Source organism: Peromyscus eremicus, chromosome 1 (assembly GCF_949786415.1).
Source record: "Peromyscus eremicus chromosome 1, PerEre_H2_v1, whole genome shotgun sequence".
Lineage (NCBI taxonomy): Eukaryota > Metazoa > Chordata > Mammalia > Rodentia > Cricetidae > Peromyscus > Peromyscus eremicus.
This window is the reverse complement of record NC_081416.1, coordinates 67,596,248-67,612,812: the sequence shown is the minus strand read 5'-3', so window position 1 is coordinate 67,612,812 and position 16,565 is coordinate 67,596,248. Positions and strand designations below refer to the sequence as shown.

The following is a 16,565-nucleotide window of genomic DNA, read 5'->3' as shown; positions in this document are numbered from 1 at the left end:
GCCATACAAACCAGGCATGGTGCGGCGCACTTGTAATTCCAGTCCTCAGGAAGTGGAGGCAGGAGGATCAGAAGCTCAAGGTCACCCTTGACTTCATAGTACGTTTGAGGACAACCTAGGATACAAGACACCCTGTCTCTAATTAATTAGTTAACTGGTTGATTGTAGTTGTGCTGCCGTGTTGTCTAAATGCTGGAGTTAATCCCACAAGGCACCGTTGTGACACCATCAGGCAATTTAGTGAGTCTGTAGGGTGTTCCCTGGGAAGGGGGCTGGACCAGGATTTTAGCACCCCTTTCATCCCTGTGAGCAACGATTCACAGAGTACAGAAAAGGGAGGTGGGAGGCTTGACTGGGTTTTGGACCTCCTGGCTGGGTTGCCCAAATGTGTAGTGAACCTCCTTTACCTCCTCCCGCTGATAATCAAGGAGAGTGAGTGGGAGACGGAGTGAGCTCTGAGTTTAGCAGGTGGCATGGCAGGGTGGCAAGCAGAGCTGTTCCCTCTGCTCCAGAACAGAGTCTGCCCCTCTCCCAGGTCCATCTCAGCACCTGAGCATGTGTCCAGCGTTCCCCTGGCTGGTGGATGGAGCCAAAGGCAATGGCACAACAAGCCACTGTACCTCAGAATTGGGTGCATTCACTTCAGGGTGAGCAGAGGCGGTTCATCTGGAGCCGCAGATCTTGAGAGGCGGGAGCTGTGTGCTCTCCGTAGCTTAGCTGATAGCTGCCAGTTGTCATGGGATCAAGAAACAACTGTCTCCTGGGAGCCCCTTGTGGAAAGAAAATCTGTTTGAGGTACCTTCCACCCTTGAGCCTCAAATGACAGAGAGATGGGCCGAGCAGAAATCAGCCGCTGCAAATTCAGTTGACAACCAAGCTCCAGCCATGTCTCCTGAGAAACATGAATGAGCTTCACTGTCATCTACGTGTCTCATCCTCACCATTAATCAGGCAGTCATTAAAGCATTTTGCCAATATCAGAACTCAGAAACACCTGGAAGGTGGATTTCCTAAGGGGCAGAATGAGGGACTGCTGCTGAGTGGTCCCAGTCAGGTTCCAGGGCAGGGCAGGGTCATCTCAAACAGCATTCTCTCCAAGCCTTTTGTGCCACCCCCAAGTGATGCTAGTGTGGGAGACTGTCCCATTGTCGGACCTAAAATCGGTCATTGTTGAGGCTTGGCCAAGATGCGTCCACCGAAAAGGCTTATGTATGTCAGGCATGATGCTCAACTGGTGACACTAAGTGAGCTGGGTTGACTCAGGTGACCACTGACTTCCTGCATGGGCTAATTCTTTGATGGGTTTCCAGCTGTGAGCTATTAGGGAGTGCAGCCTGTATGGAGAAAGTAGGTCACTGTAGAGGTGCTTTTGAAGGGTTTATCCTGCGCTTGGCCCTTTCCTCGCTTTCTGTTTGCCTCCTGGCCACCATGAAGTGAGTGGCTTTCTGCCATGTTGTGCATGCCTTTCCAGTATGCTTTTGAATTGGAACCCATCAGTAATCTTGCACTGAAATAATTTCTCTCAGTTATATGTTGTTACAGTGACAAAGAGCTGAAACATACATGTGGTATCTGCTAAGACACTGTGAGGTATCTATCTGTGTATGTGTGTGTGTGTGTATATGCACGTTTGAGTGTGTAGATGCACATGTGTGTGAATGCATGTGGAGGCTTGAGGTTGACACTGAGTGTCTTTCTTGATCAGTCTCTACCTTACATATTGAAGCGGGGTCTCTGGCTCAACCCCAATTTAACTAGTCTGGCTACTTGGGTTGCTCCAGAGATGTGGTCTCTACCTCCCCCATCCTGGGCTTACAGATGGTCCACCAGACCCACCCAGGTTTTGCATGGGTGCTTGGATCTGAATTCTGGTCCTTATACTGCATAGTCAGCACTTTACTTGCCAAGCCATCTCCCCAGCCCCAAGCTGCCCATCTTCAAAAGTGGTGCTACTGAGCTGTGTCCTCATCATTTTGCTACCAGGCATGAAGGATGCTCTCTGGCCAAAGTCAGCTGAATATCTCTATACATATGCAGTGTCTTTGGGCTTCCCAAAGCTCCTTCTGTCATGATGGCTGCTCTTCTGTGCCTTATAAAGGAACTCATTCCAGGCAGGTGAGAAAATATGCCAGATGCAAGACTGATTTCAACTGATGGTCATCATCAGGCCAGCTGAGTCCTCCAGACCCATGGCTCGATGCTAGAGTATATGATCAGACTTTGGGTACCATCCTCAGACACTGAGTTCTTTAGATCCTCATAACCTATTCCCACAGAAGCCTGGAGAATTTCCAAAACATCTAAGAGTGTCCGCATATTTCACATAGCATCAATTTCAATAAGGATGGCTATTTTTATAATCAGTTGTGCTCAAAGTTCATAAAATAATTTCTAACATCATGCTCGCATTTCAGCTTTTAGTGGAGGAAATAGAACCAAAGCACTTCCCAGGCCACTCATTTTAGAATGTACTTTTCTAGTTAAAGGTCATTGTCCAACTCACTAATATGCCATGGCTCTAAACTAGCACTTTCTGTTGAATTGTTTGTGTGGAAGCAATTCTCCCAGCTCCTCACACTTACAGTTGGGTCTATGTGCAGTGCATTGTTTTAGGTACTGGACACACTTTTAGCTTACTTTTTGTTGCTACTTGGGACCCATTTGATAGATAAAGAAGTGAACGACCATGGTCAGGGCACTCATAGCTTGCTGGTTCATGAAGACACTCAGGGTTACATCTCAAGCTGTTCATCTAACTGTCACACTGACTTGACTTTCAGCCCTAAGCAAGACTGGAATCCATTTTCCAAATCTCAGGACTGGTTCATGAGACAGAGGTCAAGGTCATTTGGTAGCTTTGTTCCAAGGATGAGAAGACTATGTCTGGGATAGATGAAGCAGGGTCAAGTGGCCTTAATAGTAAGAGATAGCAGATTTTCATCTGGAAATGGGGATGGATTCATGAGTTTACTGGGGTAAGTACTGGAAGGTGATCTTGGGTTTGGGGTCAATGGCTATGTCTTCTCCTTTAATTTGTTAAATGAATTGCTAAATGAATTTGTTAAATCATTGGTAGACCACAGGGCTGAGGATATAGTAGTCCAACTGATAGAGTGTTTGCTGGGCAGGCATAAAGCCCCAGACTAGAGCCTGAGCGCACTTCAGTATCCATCTCTCATCTCAGCACTCAGCAAGTAGAGGCAAGACCATCAGGGGTTCAAGGTCATCTTCTGCTATATAAGGGTTTCAGACCGGCCTAGGCTACATAAAACTGTTTCAAATGATAGAGCACATTTTCAGCTCTGTACAGGCTTACTCTATGCCAATGAAATTTTCTCTACAGATATAAGCAGATGGTGGGCTTAGTCTGTGGGCTGCAGTGTGAGGACCTCGGAGACATGATTCTATCCAGCTTCCTGTCTGCTTAGGGTTGTGACATGCACAGCACAGGGTGCTTTGACTCAACTAGATCACACTACACTCTGAAAGAAGGAAGGCTGATCCCTGTCTTGTGACTCTGAGCAATTATATAAATACAAACAACTTTTTCGGGGATGCACTTTTTTTTTTTTTTTTTTTTTTTTTTTTTTTTTTTTCTGCAAGGAAAACAAAATCATAATTCAATGCCTGAGCTCTCATGGTCTAGGCTGCTACACTGAATCCAGCCAGCAAATGAGCTTGGAATGAGATGGCCTCACAGGCTTCAAATAAGGTTATGCCTGGTAATAAGAAGTGTCACTCAGAGGATGGCCGAACAACAGCTTCTGAAAGGGCCAGTCCCTTCTCTCGAGCCTGGTACACATTAGTATTTCTTGCTTTCTCTTTCTGGCCTTTCCTCCACTTTCTCTCAAAGACTCATATCGGCACTGGGGTCAAGAAAGGAGAACCTCTCTCTGCATGAGTTCCAGGCTGCAGGACAATGCCAGCAGGACCTATAAAACACATTTGGCCTTGAGCTCTGTGGCTCTGTTGTTACCAGGGCAGAAAAGAGCAAGTCTACCATGGTCAGCAGAGTTCCACCATGACCACAAGGACCCTTGTCCTGGGGCAATCCACCACCACCTCAGTATGGGCAGAACCATAAATAATGTACATTGTTAGGCCAGCAATGGTCCTTGCACTGAAAGGGGACTTTCCATGTTAAGATCACTGATTAGCAGACCTTAAAACAAGCAACTTAGGGGCTAGGGAGCCACCTCAGTGAGGAAAGTGCCTGCGGCACAAACATAAGGACTTTGGGTTTGGATAACCAGCACCCATATAAAAATCAGGCATGGAGGCAGAGACAGTGGTATCCAGGAGCCCACTAGCCAGCCTTCTTACCTGATACAGCAAGCTCTGGGTTCAGTGAGAGAACCCCATCTCCAAAACTAAAGTGGAGGAACGGTTGAGGAAAACATCCTGACAGCAGTTTTGCGGTCAGTCACTCCAGAGCTCAGTCTTGCCCTCTCTGGTCAGGTGGTGCGATGGCTGATCTTCACTGTCGACTTTACTGGCTTTAGAATCACCATGGAAACACACCTCTGGTGAGGTCTTCGAGGGTGTTTGCAGACTGAGTTAATTCAGGTTGGAAGGCTCACCCTCAGTGTGGGAGCACACCATGTGATGTTCTGGGGTCCTAGACTCGAGACGAAGAGGAAAATGGGCGGAGCACCAGCGTTCGTCTGCCTTTCTTCTCAGGACTGTGGGTGTGATGTGACCTGCTGCCTCAAGCTCCTGTCTCTGTGACTTCCCCACTGTGGCAGACGGTGTCTTAGCCTCAAAGAATAAGCCCAAAGCAGCCCTTCCATCTGTGCGTTGCTTTGTCAAACATTTTTCTCAGACTAACGAGAGAAGTAGCCCAGGTGGGGAGCCACCTTTCTGAGACCTGAGGTGTCTATGCTTCTCGGTCGTCACCCCTCCTGCTCTTTCCTTGTTCCTTAAATGTCTGGAATCTGGCAGCTCTTGAATTCCCGAGCCTAGTGAGAGTAGGCTGATGTTGACCTTGGACTCCTCTAGGCCTCGGAGCTGGGGTTCGACGGGGTTAACTCAGAACAAATGAATGGCTTAGCACTATAAAGCACTAAGCTATTAACAAAGTAGCCTTCAATTCTTTTCTGCAATATGGAGTGCAGGTGTGTCTATATAATACTGAGGAGTATGGAAGTTTCTCTTTCCCCACCTTCCTCCCCTACCTCCTACACCCTCCAGGTTCCTCTCACACAGAGACCCAGCAGGCCACTGTTCCTGGGAAACGAAGCTGGTAGTGAGAAGAATTAGCCACACTCCAGTGAGGATAAGGGAAATGTAGAAAATGCCAAGTGCCAGGTAGCTGCTCACAGAATGCTCTCAGGCACCTAGGCCCCTGGAGTGGCCAAAGAATCTTGTCCCAGTTTTTAGCCCGTGGCAAAGGAGCCTGGAGCAAGTTACATTAGCTTGCTAAATGATTAAAGTGCCCTTAAGCAAGTCTTGCAGATGCACCAGGACAAGTCCTAGGCAGAGCTGGGCTGTGAGAGCAGGAGCTGACTTGAAAGGTGCTGTCTCCTTTGTTCTGCTGGCTTCTCTAAAGAATTTCCACCTTAAACTTTACAGCAGACCCCGGGGGTCCTCACAAGGTGCATTTATCTGTACTAGACTTGATTCTGTACAGGACCCCCTGCTGCCTGCTGTGGGGATAAGATCCAGTGCACCTCAAGGCATGTGGCTGACCCCTCTCACGAGCCCTGTGACAGGCACCCCAGGGCCCAAGGCTGCAGGCTTCTGGTTGTTATCCTTGTTAGGTTTCTGGTGTTATCTTTGTTTATGCCTGGTTATCAACGCCCCTCAGACTCCTGGACCTGAACAGCCTGGGGCTTGGAGAGTGAAAGACACACATTCTTATTCCCAGGCTTGTTGGTTTGTTTAGGTTAGGGTTTTTTGTTTTGTTTTGTTTTGTTTTAAAGCATGGAACCGAGTCACAGTGATGGTGGAGGAAAATCCTGACTCCCACTACTGCAGTTTCTAGAAAATGCCATTCCCTTTCCCTCTCCTGTTTTTCTTCATTATTATTTTAAAATATATATGCCATAAAATTTTGCCTTTCTCCTATTTCCAGGTATGCAGTTCAGTGGCATTAATTACATCTGCAGAGTTCTGCTGCCAACATTGCTGTTTAGTCCCCAAACATTTCATCTCCTTGAACTCCTAACTCCTAACTCTCTGTTCCAACCCTCCCACGTTCATGTGTATCTGGAAATCAGAAAAAACTCGGGTATGGGTCAGGATGCTACCCACACCCTAACAAGATCTGTGGGCTTGTGTCTAAGCCTGAAGAATTACTGCTCCCCCATCGATCCTGCCTCTGCCTCCAGCCAGCCCATCTTCCATCATCTAACATCATGGTCCTTTAACCATCCAACTGGGAGATGAGGGGAACCACTAGACCAGCCTGAGAGGGGTGGGGTGAAGGCATTGGGTGTTGGTAAAGGGACCCTATGGAGCAGCCAGGACCCTTCTTTCTTCTTTACCATGATTGATTCGTAGAATCAAACCATGCACTCACTCTCTTCCCTGTTTCCACCCTCACTAGAGACTGCCCCGCTTTCCAGTGTTCACTGGAGGATCACATTTGCCTCACTACTCTGTCTGTCACTAAATACAGCATTTACTGTGAAGTTGCCTGGGCACGGGTGGGAGACCCAGGAGAGTGAGAAGAAGGAGATGATTGGAGAGAAAGGCAGCTTGTGCCCTCGGGATTTTTATTTATTTGAGGAATAACAGTGCATTTTTTGATCCTATGCAACACAATTGTTTTGAAATATCTGTGGGTTGTAGATTCACAGATGAATTCACAGATGAATTAACCCACAGTAGTGTCCTTTTTGTGGCTAGGCATTTAACAGCCACTTTCTTCACGGTTTTTCATGAACACATTTATCCATAGGCACCTGCTGTACATAGATCTCTTGGCATCTACTCTTTCTACCTAACTCATTATGTACTCCTTGGCCAGCATTTTTTTATTCCACCCCACCCACACCCATTGCCATAGTCTATTTATGGTGGGCAGACAGCCATGGATCATCTCTAATGAGTAGGCATGGCTGTGTTCTAATACAACTTTATACTGCTTCTCTTCTCAAGTGGTATCTTAAGATAGCTACTATCAGAATTTCAAAAGGGAAAGCAAGCCTTGATGAGGACTTAGCGATGTTAGAACTCTCTTTTTTTAGTTTTCGAGACAGGGTTTCCTCTGTGTAACGGCACTGGCTGTGCTAGAACTCAATTTGTAGATCAGGTTGGCTTTGAACTCACCTATCTCTGCCTCCCAAGTGCTGGGATTAATGTACTGTTAATAGAGGCATAAAATAGTGCATGCAACCACCATGTAAAATAGCATGGTAGTTCCTTGAAAGCCTGTAATGGTATCATCACTACAGTGGCCAGTGCCATTTCCAGGTAGATACCCAAAGGCATTGAAATCGGATACTTTTACACTGAGCTTCATAACTATACAGAGCCAAAAGCTGAGAACAACTCCTGTCCAGTCAGCAGGTCAGCAACAAACACAATATGACTTTTACAATAAAGCATTATTCAGCCTTAAGAGTAAGGGATGTGACACCCAAACCGACAAAGACAAACCTTGAGGGTGTTTTGCTTGTGAAGAAAACCACTCACTGGAATATAAATTCTTTATGATTTCGCTCGTATTTGGTACTGAGAGCTGTCAAATTCAGACAGTGGAAAGGCAGTTACCAAAGGCAGGGAGATGGATACAGTAGGGAATCACTGTTTAATGGCTGAGGCTTCACACCTGTAAGATAAGCTCTGCAGATAGACAGCCATGATGGCTTAGAGTGATGTATGTGTGTTCAGTGTTGCTGAAATGCATGCCTTAAAATTGCTAAGATGATCAAACATATGTTATTCATATTGCACTGTTTTTTTTTTAAGAGTAAACACACACGTATACCTAGATTAATGGTTAGTATTTATTATCAAATTGAGAGACTTTAGTATCACTTGGGACTTGGGCCTCTGGACATGCCTGTGGGGGATTATCTTATCTTTACTGCATTAATTAAGGTGGGAAGATCTGTCCATTGTGGGTAGCAACATCCCCTGGCTGAAATGCTGGCCTGTAGAGAGAGGGAGCTGAGCTGCAGCACACATTGATTCCTCTCTGATTCCTGACTGACTGTGGATGTGATGGGACCAGGTGCTTCAGGCTCCTGCTGCCCTGACCCCCCACCATGATGAACTGCACCCTTGAACTGTAAGTCAGAAGAAACCCCTTCTCCCTTAACTTGAGAGAACTATGCAGAAGATAATGAGATTGATGGCTGCCAGGCAGGGACGAGAGAAGAGAAATGAGTAAAGTGGATCACAGAATATGTTGGGGGCAGTGGGCATGATTTTTATGATACTGTAATGGGGGGTGTCTGCGATACATTAGTGAACTCCAGAACACACAGCACAAGGAGTGAGCAAGAATGTAAACCATGGACTCTGGGTGAGAACTGGCATTCAGAAGTTGATGTAGGTTCATAGATTGTCAAAATTCAGCTAAGGAGATTACTAGAAGAGGCTGGACTTGTTTGGGAGAGGGGCATCACAGAGCACCTAGTAGCTCTGTACTTTCTAGTCCATTTTTGCTGGAGATAAAAATATAAAAAACAATGTGGGAGAGATAAAGGATGGAGGTGTAGGAAGCAGCCACAGGCAGAGTCTAATCATTTTGGAAGCCTGAGGAGGGGCTCATGTTGGACTGTCTGCTTAGGTTTCTGTTGGAAGCTATCCTTACTACATTGTGAAAGGCAAGCAGGTGCAGGAATTGACTTGGGTCCTGCTGGCTACCCTGTTTGTGTTCTAAGGAAAGCAGTGTGAGGTCATTGGAGTTCAACCCAAGACTGGACCTACCTCTTTCAGGAATGTGATCTCCTGCCTCCCTTAGCCTCAATTTGTGTGTGTGTAAAGTATCAGATAATTTATACCCCATAACTCCTAAACTCATTAAATAACGTAATTTGTATGAGGGTAACAGCAGTGCCTGTAACAGAGAGGACACCTGGAACAGCAGAGCAGCAGGAAGCGGAGTAGTCAGGTGTTGAGGAAACATGAGATGCCTTCAGCCCTCATGATTCCTTGAGGGGGAGTGTGTTTCAGTGGAAGGTAGGGCTGGGCATGAATCCTGCCCTGCTCCTTTAGCAAGAACAGGACTAGAGGGGGAGAGCCCAGTATCTCAGCTCCTGGAGACCTTGCAGTGAGGACCGCACAACCTAGGTCCAGGGCAGGACCTCCCAGAAAATTCTCTGTATTCCTGTCTGCAACTCAGCCCTGCCTTCTACCAGCACTGACCAGTAGGAAAAAAAACCCTTAGGGCAATTAGGATTTTAGTTAAGAGCTTGATGGATGTTTAAGTCTTCATTGTTTTGAAAAAGAAATGAGGAAATCTTGGGGAACTGTAGCAAGAGTTGCACAGACATGAAATGGTGGTGACAGAATCTTTAGGTTTTGGAGCTCCCAACTACCCATGACCCTTCCCTGCATTAGAGTCCTTGGACCCCATCCTACCTCCATTGTCCACGTGCAAGCATGATTCTACCCCACATTCGTAGTTAATGATGATCTCAATTGAGCTGGCTCTCTGCTGACATTGGTCTTCCCACACAGTTTTGCTGAGGCAGTGTTGGATAGCCAGGCCTTTGGTCATACAAGAGGAAGCCACTGACCCCAGTTGGTCACTAGCTTGACAGGAAAGCTGCTCTGCCAAGCTGGGGACTGGACAGCAGAACTGACTTGCCGACATAAAGCATTTACTACCTCCCCTTCCCGTTTAATTGAAGTGATGTTCTTTGCCTTTCCTTCGTTACTTCTCCTTAGCTTGCCTCTTTCCCCCCCCCCCACCGCCCCCCAGCATTCCTGAATTCTGCAGAAATTCTTTGAAGGCACGTTTCCAACTCTTGCACTTGACTCATTGTCCTGCTGGGATGGGATCTGTCACTTCTAATTTATTTCTTGTTTTGTTTTGTTTTTTTCTACCCACTTTGGGCAAAACATTTTAGTAAAGGATGCAGTTTTTCCCCACAAAGCGACTTGTTTTGATGCCAGAAGTGTTTAAATGCCCTCATATTGAACTGTGCAATCTAATTATATAAGTTAAAGTGAGTTTGGGGAAGAAATTAGGAAAACCCTCAGCCTCACAATTTTGGAACTGGCTTTGCATTTCCCGGAGGCTTTGCACCATCCTTCATATTTTTTTTTCCTCTTTAGTGATGAGGCATCTAGTTTTGAGTTTTAGTAGCAGCAAGCACTGAGTAACAGAGACGATGGAGATGTCTGAAGCTGTGACACCATAGTCATTTTAGAGCCAGTCCTTGTAATTAAACTGGCTTCTGATGACTTTCCAATTGTTAAGTTCCTTTCTCAGTTGAATGGGGCTGGGTTACTTTTAGCGCTCCATACATCACCTGCCTTATCCCAGTAGGCAGCCTTTTCCAGATGATCTCTTACTAGAGCAGAAGAATCTCCTGACCCTGACCATTTTTGTACAGGTCATAATAGGCACTAAGGCAGAAAGTCCAGAACACTGGAAAGTTCTCTACAAACTTCACATTGGTGGGAGGCTTGGAACTCAGCAAACACCTCTGGGAGGTGCATCCACAAAGACATTCAAGCATAGACATAATCATGAGTACAATTTAAGATTTTGTAGTGTTTCCTATTAGCTAGGGTTCTCTAGAAGAACAGAACCAATGGAGTGAATATATGTACAAAGGGGATTTATTAGATTGGCTTAGATGATATGAACTAGGTAATTCAACATTGGCTACTGGAGAAGTTGAGAATCCAGTAGCTAGATGCCTCAGTAGTCCCAATCTGATGCTGAAGGCCTGGAAAACTCCTGGAGAGCTGCTGGGTTTTAGTCCATATTATAAGGCTTGAGAAGCTGGGCTCCCAAGTCAGCAAAGGATGACAACAGCACCGCTATGCCCTAAGACGACTTTGTAAATGGGCTGCCTCTGGAATATGCCACTCACTCTGGGGAAAGTCTTCCCCCTCAGTTAACCCTTCCTAGAAATGCCTTCACAGACTAACCCAAAGTGAGTCTCAATAGCTTCCAGAGCCAACCAAGTTAACCAAGGTGTAACCATCATGGCATGCAGGAGATGACAGTGTTTGATGACTGTGGGACATGTAGTGATGTCTCTTCTTCACTTTCAGTCTCAAAATCTTGACCTAGGCAAACTTTGTAGAGTGAAAGTACCAAAGAACTGGTGTTCTCATAAACCACTGAGACACTTAAATTGCCTCTTTAGTTGATGTAACATTTCCTTTTTAAATTAATTTTAATTGGCAGTTGTTTCATATATTCACAGGATGTAGAGTGTTCTGGTGGCATATGTACATCTTGTGGAGTGGTTAAATTACCCTTATTAATATATCTGTCACCTTATATCTTCCTTGTGTCTTTGTGATGTTGAGCTACTTGGTGCATAGCTAAATGTTTATATGCAGAGGGAAGCATTGATTGACAGATATGTAGATACAATTCGATTAAGACTTTAACTGTACAAATGTGTAAATGTGTCAACTATAATTAAACTTAGTTGAGATTGACAGGATAGACTTGAGCATTGTTTCTACTAGAAAGCCCTCAGCAATGACTGCCTCAGATAGAAGAGCTTATTAGAGAAACCTCCTTTGTTGTTTGGTTAGTTGAATTATATTGGCTTGGGGATTAATTCTTCTTTTCATTAGCATAATTAAAAAAACAACAACAACTGTGTAATATGAGATAGGGAGGTAGCTCAATCAGTACATCCCTTCTGTTGTAAGTATGTGGACCTGCATATGGATCCCCAAAACCCATGTAAGAAGAGCTATGTTGTGCCCATGCATGTAATCCCAGTAGTAGAGACAGACAGATATCTAGAAGCTCACAGACCAACTAGCCTGACATACATGGTGAGGTTCCAACCAATGAGAGTCTCTATCTCAAACAAAAGGTAGAAAGCAATTGAGGACAGACACTCTACTTTATCCTCTGACCTCTACACACATGCTATGTATGTGCACTCCCACATACACACACAATGTGTACAGATTATACTGTAACGGCTTTGAGCATGGTAGCCTGAATTCCTAGATACATGACTAGCTTACCAAGTACCTGGAGATTATTTTCTTTCTACTGGGTTTTTGAAAATAAAACTTGCAGGCTCTCGACCTGATGACATTTTTTAATCTTTTTAGGATGACATGATTTGCCTCTGATTCTCTTTGTATTATTTATCTCTGTGTAGGGTTTTATCTCCCAAAGTTTTAGATTATAAATTAATCCTTCCATAGATTAAAAATGATTGGAAAGAGCTCTATTTAAATGCAAGCTTACCCTTTTCTTAATCATTTGAATCATTTGGGAGAGCATCTATGAATGCATTTGAAAGTTTATACCATTAGCTAGGTGTTTAGAAGTTACCACCTAATAGCCCAGGCTCTAAACAATACAGAGCTTGATCTGTTTGCCTAATGATTGATGGTTTTCCCCTACTGAGCCTCTAGCTCTTTGGCACGAATAGAACACTTGGCTGTTCTGGTACTTCTTCCCTGCAAGCATCGCTCTCATATTTTTACATTGTTCCTGGCCTCCACTAATATGTCCTGGAGCAAGCTGAGGGATGGAGGATTTTGTTTGGATTGGTGATGTTTCCTAACATTCACCTTGACTTAAAGGCATCTCTTACTGTACTTGCAAACATATGGTTCCTTGGAACAGAGCCTTTCAGAATATACATGCTGGCAAGGGATCCACTGAGATGCCTTGGAGGTTCTTGAAGTGGAAAAGGCAAGATTCTTTCCATCAAGAAATGAGCCAGAGATAAGGAGAGTAACGGAATGAGCTCTGGAGTTGAAGAGGAAGAAAAGGGAATAATGCCCAGCTACAGCTGCCAAGCCTCATAAGAAACCTGGGTAACAAAAATGAAAATGATTAAACCCTGCCATAGAAAATCAACTTAGAAAGCAGGGACTGCAGACACAGAGAGAAAATGCCAAATACTTGAGCCTCTGATATGAGTCAGTTTGATCTTCTAGGCCATCTTATCCATTCATTTGCCATCAACCCACCTATCTGTCTACCCATTTATTCATCCACTGCCCACTCACTTACTACCCACTCATCATCCACTCATCTACTTATCTCCCTACCTACCTGTCCATTTATCCATCCACTCCGATGCTCATCCACTCACATATCCATCCATAGACTCACTTATCTGTCCATCACCCACTCGTTTACCAATCACCCACTCATCATACACCCACCTACCTATTCATCCATTTACCCATTGGCCCACCCACTCATGCATCTATCCACCTTTCTATTCATCTACCCACCTGTCCAACCAACCCTTATAAGCAGACAAAACCAGTGTATTTGAATCCCTACCATTTACTCATTGTCAGAGAGGGGAGTGTTTCTTTTTCTGTTTCTCCTTCTAAGTCCACTCCAGCAGTGTAGAGCAGAGAGAGAATCGCCAGTGTGTAAAGGCAACCCCCCTCTGTCTACTCACCTGTCCACTTTCCCTATGGTCACTTCCTTTCAAACCCAATTGAGATCTTGCTGGGTTGGGCACACATGGAAGAAAGCCTTTATTCTATATAGTCTAATAAGGCATCATGAATCAGTCTAGTTGAACGACTTGGGATCCTCTTTACACCCCTCTATGCCCCAAAGCAAGTGCTGTGCAAAAGCTTCTAATATATTTTGTGCATTTATGCTTCTTAGTTTGAGATTTATTAGAAACAACATGGGATTACAATGCCTAATAGGTCATCCTACCAGAAATAGCCACTGCTTATGTTTCCTTTTTCCTAGTTAGCTAATTGGTTTATTTCAGGAAGACTTGGGGCATAGCAGCTTTTGCATGCCATCACTGTGAACTGTCGGATATTATTTACACATGTCCCTGGTGCGTCTGTGCAAGTCGCGCTAGCCTGCTGCACTGAGCCCATGTTCCGTTGTATCTTGTTTACAGCATTAATTGTAGTGTTTATTTGATCATTCCCCTGGTTTTCTTCATGCAACTTGCATTCTGTGTTATTTGGAGTTTTGTCCTGGCTTTTTAAAAAATTTATAGGGAATCTAAATTATAGAATCTATCTTTCAGCACTGCTCTTTCTCAGCTGACAGTTCATTAAAAAAAGTTTGTGTTCAGCCTTCATATTGTTTCAGCCTGATGTGGTTTCTTTTTCTTTAAAGGGTAGGTGGGGGGGGCAGATTTGAGAAATATCTTTATTTAACTAGCTGAAACTGTTCCAGAGCTTAATTAGAAGTAGCATATTGCAACTGTTTGGGTGTTGTCTAGAGGCAAAATAATTACCCTGTAATAATAATCCATGTTGTGCTAAACCCATCATTATTGTCATCAAGGGCTGGGGACAGCAACTTACAGCTCTTAAGGGTAGTAAGGTACTCTGGGGAATGTCCACAAAAGCTGAAGGAAAAAAATAGAAAAGTTATTGCGGCTATATAAGCTTGGAGTTCTTGGACTTGATGCAAGCCCATTCTTGTGAGAACAGGAAATTGTGTTCCATGGAGGCTTGAGGCAGGGTCTGTGGATTCTGTTATTGTACAATGTGGCCCCTGTCTGAACACAAAGGCCAAGACTTGGGTATATAAAGGGATCATCTTCTTTTGGCCCATGTTGTACTCCTGAGGGCTGAGCCTGGTGTGATATGTACCAGCCCAAGACTAGAAGCTAGCAAGCTTCGCCATGCTTCTTATATACATACACAAGGAATGGCCTTAGTTCTGTGCTCCATGTAGTAATCCATCAGGATCTCCAAATACCCTGCATTCAGCTTTAATGCAATGACTAAGTCACTTAACAGAGTTCACCACCAAGAGCTGTATCTCAAACGTAATTGGGCATCCTAGGTTTGCAATATCCTGGACAGTGGATGCTGCTGCCGAGTCTGGGCTCTTGGTTAATGGACAAGGCAGTGATCCCCATGGTCCTCCATTACAAGACACTTAAAAACACCCATTCTTCCAATCTGGTTATGTCTTCATGTCTCCAGGAAAGAATACAGATAACTGTTTCTTTAGTGACTGAGGTAGCATGCTCCACCATGGGTCATGCGGCATGCCTGTGTGGGTCCTCCATCCTGCTGTTTGGCTTTCTGAGGGAATGATGCTTGCAGTTCCTGACTCACAGTGCTGCATTCAAGAGAGTGAGAATCGGTGAGAGAGAGGAGGGATTATATGAGCAAGAGATATCAAGACCACGAATGGAAAAAGCACAGGGACAAATAGCCAAACTAGCAGAAACACATGAACTGTAAACCAATTGCTGAGGAGCCCCCATGGAACTGGACCAAGCCCTCTGCATAAGTGAGACAGTTGATTAGCTTGAACTATTTAGGAGGCCCCCAGGCAGTGGGACCGGGACCTGTCCTTGGTGCATGAAGCTGACTTTTTGGAACCTAGTGCCTATGCTGGGACACTTTGCTCAGCCTTGGTGAAGGGAGGAGGGGACTGGACCTGCCTCAACTGAATCTACCAGGCTGAGCTGAATTCCCAGGGGAGTCCTTGCCTTGGAGGAGGTGGGAATGGGGAGTGGGTTGGGGGGAGGGAGGGTTGGGAGGAGGGAGGACAGGGGAATCCATGGCTGATATGTAAAATTAAATTAATTATAAAATTTTAAAAAAAGAGTGACAAGAAGTACCATGGAAAGGGCACTGCCAGAGGCCCCTTGAAGCCCCGAGTGCAGTGTCCTTTCCTTCCTCCCCTGTACTCGTAAAACCACTAATCTATAGTGAACTCTGTGGTGGCAGGACCTAGGGAGCTTCTGCAAGCATGCTTAGTTAAAGAGATAGTGCTGTCAGAGAATGGGGATTTCAAGTAACCCAGATTTCCCTCACATTGTAGCTGCTTCCTGCTGTCTAAATGAGGAGAGGTAATTAAGTTTATTATCTGTGACCTAATGCTAATTCCTCTTGCATCCTTGCTTTGTGCAACGGGAGAATGCCATTTACAAAGAAGTAGCTGGACTAAGCTTTTCTGTTGTCAATGCTCCCAAGGGTTATAAAACAAGTCTACCAGTGAACAAGCTAAGGAAAGACAGTACTCCAGAGTCCTCCCTGACAGCCCAAATTGCACACTTTATCATAGAAAAATAGAAGTCAAGGTGTTGAAAAATGTACTGGAAGTTGGGCATTGTTTGGGCTGGGGAGGTGGCTCAGTGGGGTCCAGCCCTTGCTGTACAAGTATTTACACCTGGGTTCTAATCTCTCACCTATGTGAAAAGCTAGGGATGGTGTGTGCACTGGTTACCCCAGCACTCAGTGGACAGAGGCTACTGGAGGCTCCTCGGGGCTTACCAGCCACCATCCTAGCTCCAGGTTCAGTCAAAGACTGTGTGAAGGGACTAAGGCACAGTTATAGAGCCAGACATCCGGTGCCCTCACCTGGCCTCTCTGTACCCACACCACACACACCCTTATACTTATCATCTTATCAAAGGATCCCATGCCTCTAAAATCTTTGCCAGATCACTTTCTTATCTACTAAAGCCTTTTTAATTTTCTTTTATTAAGAG

At 45.0% G+C, this 16,565-nt stretch overlaps 1 protein-coding gene and 1 long non-coding RNA gene across 4 annotated transcripts in view; one reads left to right on the top strand and one right to left on the bottom strand.

Moving 5' to 3' along the window:
• Positions 1–4,480, bottom strand: part of LOC131912830 (uncharacterized) — a 30,194-nt gene extending 25,714 nt beyond the window's left edge. For 2 of the 3 annotated variants that reach the window (XR_009379720.1, XR_009379721.1), the window contains exons 1-2: positions 4,324–4,480; positions 621–770 (exon numbers count right to left, since the gene is read on the bottom strand). This is a non-coding gene — a long non-coding RNA (uncharacterized LOC131912830). The remainder of the gene's footprint in view (positions 1–620; positions 771–4,323) is intronic. The other variant, XR_009379722.1, reaches the window with a different exon arrangement.
• Positions 1–16,565, top strand: part of Dock1 (dedicator of cytokinesis 1) — a 514,332-nt gene that overhangs the window by 390,985 nt on the left and 106,782 nt on the right. The gene's annotated exons all lie outside the window — the stretch shown is intronic.